We start from the raw sequence: 6845 nt of genomic DNA, 5'->3' as shown, positions 1-6845 counted from the left end.
CTTAGGATAGTTATCTAGGTAGATTTTACCATAGAATATTCTAAAAAGGACTTAAGGCAGTTATTTAGGCCAGATTTACTACAAAACCTTCTAAAAAATTTGAAGATGGTTGGACAAATTATAAATAGGACTAGCCAAGGCTTTTTAGGCATCTGGTGAGGTATGACTTTAGACCTTTTTTTTTAGTAAAATTTGATTTTGCATCTTTTTTTTTTAATTTTGTTTTGTTCTATTTTTATTTACTCAGTTTTGTCTTTTGTGTTCTATTCTATTTAATTTTGTTTAGTTTTTTTGGTCCATTTTTTCTTATTTTGTAATGAGATTTTATGTTGTTGTGGATTAAAAGGATCTTCAAAACTCATGATAGACGAGTCTTGTTTTATCAAAATTTAAAGAACATGCTAAGATTTTTAAAATGCCAAATTTTTTTTAATAGTTTTATGGTCCATTTTTTTGTGATAAAGCTTTAAAATACTCTGAATATTATTTTTAAATTTTAAAAAAATTGAATAATTGGATCAAGGGATATAAATTTTTATCATGAATGTATACATGTAAGCCAGTAATTACCTATATAAATAGGTAGAAGTAAATAGAAGTATGTAAAAGTAAGTTAATTTTATAATATCTTCTATAAAAGCTTCTTAAAAGCTTCATAGATATTGCTTTGACTTTATAGGTGTCTATAATTGACTTTTTGGATTACAAAAGTGGTCAACAAATTGGCCATGTGCCACACATGTTGTTAACTTGAAGATCAAGGTAACTATGTGGCCTACATGTAAAAAAATTTGTCTTGTAAGTCTAGATATGTATCTTACAAAGTCAACACATATTGGAGGTCTTATAGAATATTGCCACGTAGCTCCTAGTTAGATAGTATATATAGAGACAAGAGTAAAGCCTTCTTCACTCTTGTCAATTCTTTTTTAGCTTCTAGTCTAGTTTCAAGAGTCTGAAGTTTGTTTGTCTTTTGGCAATAAGCCATTCCAATTTCTTTTTAATATACATACTTCCTTATTTTTATTTTGTTACTCTTTCTTTGATATGAACTTCATTGATTTATGCATCATCTTTTAGTTCATGTTTTTAATAGATTGACAAGGGTACACTTACAATATCAAAGCTTTGTCTTGTCTTGATTAAGAATGGATTACTCCTTTTTTATAATAAGGCATAAGCATATTAGAAGTTATAGATTACTCTCTTCTAAACTAATATTATTTTTAGTATTTTTTTTATCCTTAAATCCTTTCTTTTACTTATCTTGAATGATATTAGATATTTTTTTGAGTGTTATTACGATAGAGTTTGTTGGAATCAAGAGTGCAATGGCACAAATGTAAGAGTAATTGAAGGAGTTGATGCTTGCAATGCATCAACTTAGCTTACCACCACAAGGATCAATAAGAATGACAGGGAGTGAGGATATAGAGAAGATTAAAGCTACTTCAATATGTGCATCAAATCATGTCCCTCCACCCATGATAGAACATTCTTCAAGTATTAGAGAACTAAGAGTTGCTTTGTCTAAGAAGTTTGATGGTACAAAATCCAAATTTTGAAGATTTATCAATGAAGTACAACTTGTGACTAAACTTCAACCTTAAAGCTATCCAACTTTGAGATCACAAGTTAGATTTATTGCTACACTTCTTTCAAGTTCAATACTATTGTAGTTTTTATCTTTTTTTGAACAACGAGATCCAATATTAGATAATCTAGAGGCATTTTTGGCAGAATTTTGGTCCATACATGTAGAACATGATGCAACTCATGTTGCAACCAACAAGATTCATATTTTGCAGCAAGGCAATCAATCTATAACGTTTTATGCTTCACAATTTTGACAACTTGTAATAAATATCAAGTAGAATGATGTTGCATTTATTAGCCAATTTCTCTATGGATTACAATATGAAATAAATAAATTGATGCTCAACTTACCTGATCTTGAAACATTGAATTTTGAATTATAATCTGAGAATTGTACAAGTGGGCCTCAATGTTATTACAATTTGATGGCAATACCAACATCTCTTCAACACATATATTCAAAAGTAGAAGATATGCAAATTGATGTGATATATTTTAAACCTCTTACCAAGTAAGAAAAGATTTGTCACCATCAAGAAGGATTGTGCTTATATTATAGAGAACCTAAACACACTACTCAACACTATTCAAAGAAGCAAAAAAATTACAAAATAAGAAGCACATCTGTCAAAGAAGACAATGTGTCGGAAAACAAATTTGTCCAACTAAAATAAGAATCGTGTAGTTAGAATCTTATACAATTTTTAATGAAGGTCCTATCCTCTCTTCAGAATCCTCTCTTTGTTTTATAATAGATATGTATTTAAGACCTAATAATTACAAAGCCTCCACCTTGATAGATTCAGGAGCCTCAGCTTGTTTCTTAGAGATAGAATTTGTTAAAAGTCATAAAATATCGTTAGTACAAAAAACCAAATCTATTCATGTAGAAGTCATAGATGGTCATCCGTTGCCTTTTAGAGATGTTATTCATGAAACACTTCCTATAGATGTAGTAATAAATGATCATAGTAGTTGTATAATCTTTAATATAATTAGATCTCCTTCTAATCCAATCATTTTAGATTTATCATGGTTAAAAAAATATAATCCTTGTATAGATTAAATTTCTTATATCCTTGACTCTTCTAAAAACATAATTAAGAGTGAAATTAATCCAATAAAAAGTCGTAAGTCTAGTGCAATTAAACTTATGTTTGTAGGTACAAGAGCTTTCTTGTATGTTGCAAAAGAAGGATCACCTTATCTCATTTATGCCACACCTATTTCTAATGATGCAAAGACTTCAAGTGGCATTTCCAACCAATATCAAGAATTTCAAGATGTATTTGAGAAGAAGAATGCAGATACTCTTTCGGAACATCATCCCTATGACTGCTCAATTGACCTTCAAGAAGGAACACAACCGCCATTTAGACCAATCTATAGTTTATCACAAAATAAATTGGCTGAATTCAAGGAATATATTGAAGAAAATCTTGCCAAGAATTTCATACCCCATTCTAAAGCACAAGTAGAAATTCCAATCTTATTTGTGAAGAAGAAAGATGGATCATTGAAGATGTGTGTTGATTATTAAAGACTCAATAAGATCACCATTAAGAATAAGTACCTTCTACCTTTGATATCTGAACTTCTTGATCAATTGAATCAAGCTAAGATCTATACAAAAATAGATCTACAGAGAGTATACAATTGAGTACGTATTAAAAAAAGAGATGAATGGAAGACTGCATTTCAAACTAGGTATGGATATTTTGAATACAATATCATGCCTTTTGGACTTATAAATGCATCGACAACTTTTCAACATCTAATGAATGATGTTTTTTGAGAGTTATTAGACAATTTTGTTGTCTATTATCTAAATGACATCATGTTCTATTCTAAGAACATAGTGTCATGGCCATAATCATGTAAGCTAATAATTACATATAGAAATAGGTAGAAGTAAGTAAAAATAGATAAAAGTAAATTAATTCTATAATATTTAATATGAAAGCTTCCTAAAAACTTCCTAGACGCTGCTTTGACTTCATAGGTATCTTTAATTGACTTTTTGGATTAGAAACGTGGTCAACAAGTTGGCCATGTGCCACACATGTTGTTAGCTTGAAGATCAAGCTAACTATGTGGCCCACACGTAGAAAAACTTGCCTTGTAAGTCAAGGCATGTGTCCTACAAAGTCAACACATATTGGAGGTCCTATAGAACGTCGCCACGTAGCCCCTAGTTAGATAGTATATATAGAGACAAGAGTGAAGGCTTCTTCACTCTTGTCAACTCCTTTCTTGCTCCTAGTCCAGGTTCAAGAGTCTTTAGTTTCTTGTCTTGTGGCAATAGCCATTCCAGTTTCCTTTTAATATACATACTTGTTTATATTTTGACTTATTATATCGAGATAGCCTTTTGTGTATATTTTCCCTCATCGAGTCTTTGTCCTTGACAGATTGACAAGTGTGCTTTTACAATATCAGAGCTTTGTTTTTCTTGAGTAAGAGTGGATTACCCCTTTCTCTTGACAAGACATAAGCGTATTAGAAGTTTACGGATTACCCACTTCTAAACTGATATTGTTCTTAGTATCTTCTTTGTTATCAAGTCTTTCTTTTCTTTTGTCTTGAGCAGTATCAAACAAATTTTTCTTCTTAGTGTCATTATGACAGAGCTTGTTGAAATGAAGAGTGCAATGGTACAAATGCAAGAGCAAATGAGGGAGTTAATGCTTGCGATGCATCAACTCAATTCACCAACACAGGAAAGAACAAGAATAGCAGAAAGTGGGGATATAGAGATGATCGGAGCTGCTTCAACATCTACAACAAATCACGTTCCTTTTTCAATTGTACAACACCTTGTAAGCACTAGAGAACCAAGAATTACCTTATCCGAGAAATTTGATGGTACGAGATCAAAGTTTCGAGGATTCATCAATCAAGTACAATTGGCAATTGAACTTCAACCGCAAAGCTATCCAACTCCAGGATCACAAGTCAGGTTTATTGGCACTCTATTTTCTGGTTCTGCATTATCATGGTTTTCGTCTTTTCTTGAACAATGAAATCCAATATTAGACACTTTGGAAGCTTTTTTGGCGGAGTTTCGATCTATGTATGGTGAACACGATGCAATTCGTGTTGCAACAAATAAGATCCAAATTCTGCGACAAAGAAATTGCTCTGTAATAGTGTATGCTTCACAATTTTGACAACTTGCAATTGACATCAAGTGGGATGATGCTGCACTCATCAGTCAATTTCTTTATGGATTGCAATACGAAGTAAAGAAATTGATGCTCAACTTACCTGATCCTCAAACTTTGAGTCAAGCAATCGATTTTGCGGTAAAATGTGATAATCGACTTTTCGAATTTCGATCCGAAAATCATTCACGGGAACCTCAACGTTATTACTCAATGGCAACATCAACATCTTTGCCAAACGTACATTCGAAAGTAGAAGACATGCAAATTGATGTGGTACGTTTTAAACTCCTAACTGAGCAAGAAAAGATTCATCGTCGTCAAGAAGGATTATGTTTATATTGCGTAGAACCTAAGCACACTGCTCAACATTGTCCAAAGAAATGACGCAACTATAAAATGAGGGGTACGGCGGTCAAAGAAGACAACATGTCAGAAAACGGATTCGTCCAGCTACAATAGGGACCGTGCAGCTAGATCCTTGTACAATTCCTAATGAAGGTCCTATCCTCTCCTCAGAATCCTCTTCTTGTTTTATAATAGACTTATATTTAGGACCTAAGAATTATAAAGCCTCTGCTTTATTAGATTCGAGAGCCTCAGCATGTTTTTTAGATGAACAATTTGTTAAAAGTCGTAAAATACCTTTTATACAGAAACCTAAACCAGTACATGTAGAAGTCATAGATAGTCGTCCCTTGTCTTTTGGAGATGTCACTCATGAAACTCATCCTATAAAAGTAACAATAGACGGTCATGATAGCTACATAACTTTTAACATAATTAAATCTCCGTCCAATATAGTTATTTTAGGTTTATCCTGACTAGAAAAATATAATCCTCGAATAGATTGGAATTCGCATAAACTTGACTTTTTCTAGAGCATTATTAATAGTTCTACCAACCAAGTAAAAAATTATAAGTCTAGTATAGTAAAACCCGTACTGATAGGTGCAAAATCATTTATACATGCAGCAAAAGAAGGATCAACTTTTGCTATTTATGTTGCACCTATTTCTGAAAACGTAAAGACTTCAAGTGGCATTCCAAGTCAATATCAGGATTATCAAGACGTTTTTGAGAAAAAAATGCAGATATTCTTCCTGAGCATCGTCCATATGATTGTTCAATCGACCTCAAGGAAGGAACTCAGCCACCATTTGGACCAATTTACAGTTTATCGCAAGATGAATTGGCTGAACTCAAGACATATATTGACGAGAATTTAGCGAAGAATTTCATACGCCATTCAAAATCTCCAGCAGGAGCTCCAATTCTATTCGTAAAAAAAAAAGATGGATCTTTACGAATGTGTGTTGATTATCGAGGATTCAACAAGATCACAATCAAGAACAAGTATCCATTATCTTTGATATCAGGACTCCTTGACCAGTTGAATCAAGCTAAGATCTATACAAAAATAGATCTAAGAGGAGCATATAATCTAGTACGGATCAAAGAAGGAGATGAATGGAAGACTGCATTTCGAACCAGGTATGGACATTTCGAATATAATGTCATGCCCTTTGGACTCACGAATGCACCAGCTGCTTTTCAACATCTTATGAATGATGTATTTCATGAATTCTTAGATAATTTTGTCGTCTGCTATCTAGACGATATCCTGATCTATTCTAAGAACGTCGAAGAACATAAAATACATGTTCGTCAAGTATTACAAAAATTTAGAGATGCAGGATTGTACGCCAAGACGGAAAAGTGTGTATTTCACACTACTCAAGTTGACGTTTTAGGATACATCATTTCAAATGATGGTCTCATGATGGATTCTAAGAAAGTCCAAACAATCATGGATTGGAAGATTCCAAGGACAGTAAGAGATGTCCAATGTTTCTTGGGATTTGCCAATTACTATCGGATCTTCATCAAAGATTTTTCACGAGTTGCAGCTCCACTTACACGCTTGACTAGTAAAGATAAATTCCAATGGAATCAAGAAGCGAAAGCAGCATTTGAAGCCTTGAAGACATCGTTTGTCTCTGCACCAGTCTTATATCGTGTTGACTTTTCCAAGGCATTTTTTATGGAAACAGATGCATCAGATTTTGCCTTGGGTGCAGTTTT

The sequence above is a fragment of the Physcomitrium patens genome, chromosome 14, assembly GCF_059467195.1.
Source record: "Physcomitrium patens ecotype Gransden chromosome 14, ASM5946719v1, whole genome shotgun sequence".
Classification (NCBI taxonomy): domain Eukaryota; kingdom Viridiplantae; phylum Streptophyta; class Bryopsida; order Funariales; family Funariaceae; genus Physcomitrium; species Physcomitrium patens.
This window is presented reverse-complemented; position numbering follows the sequence as displayed.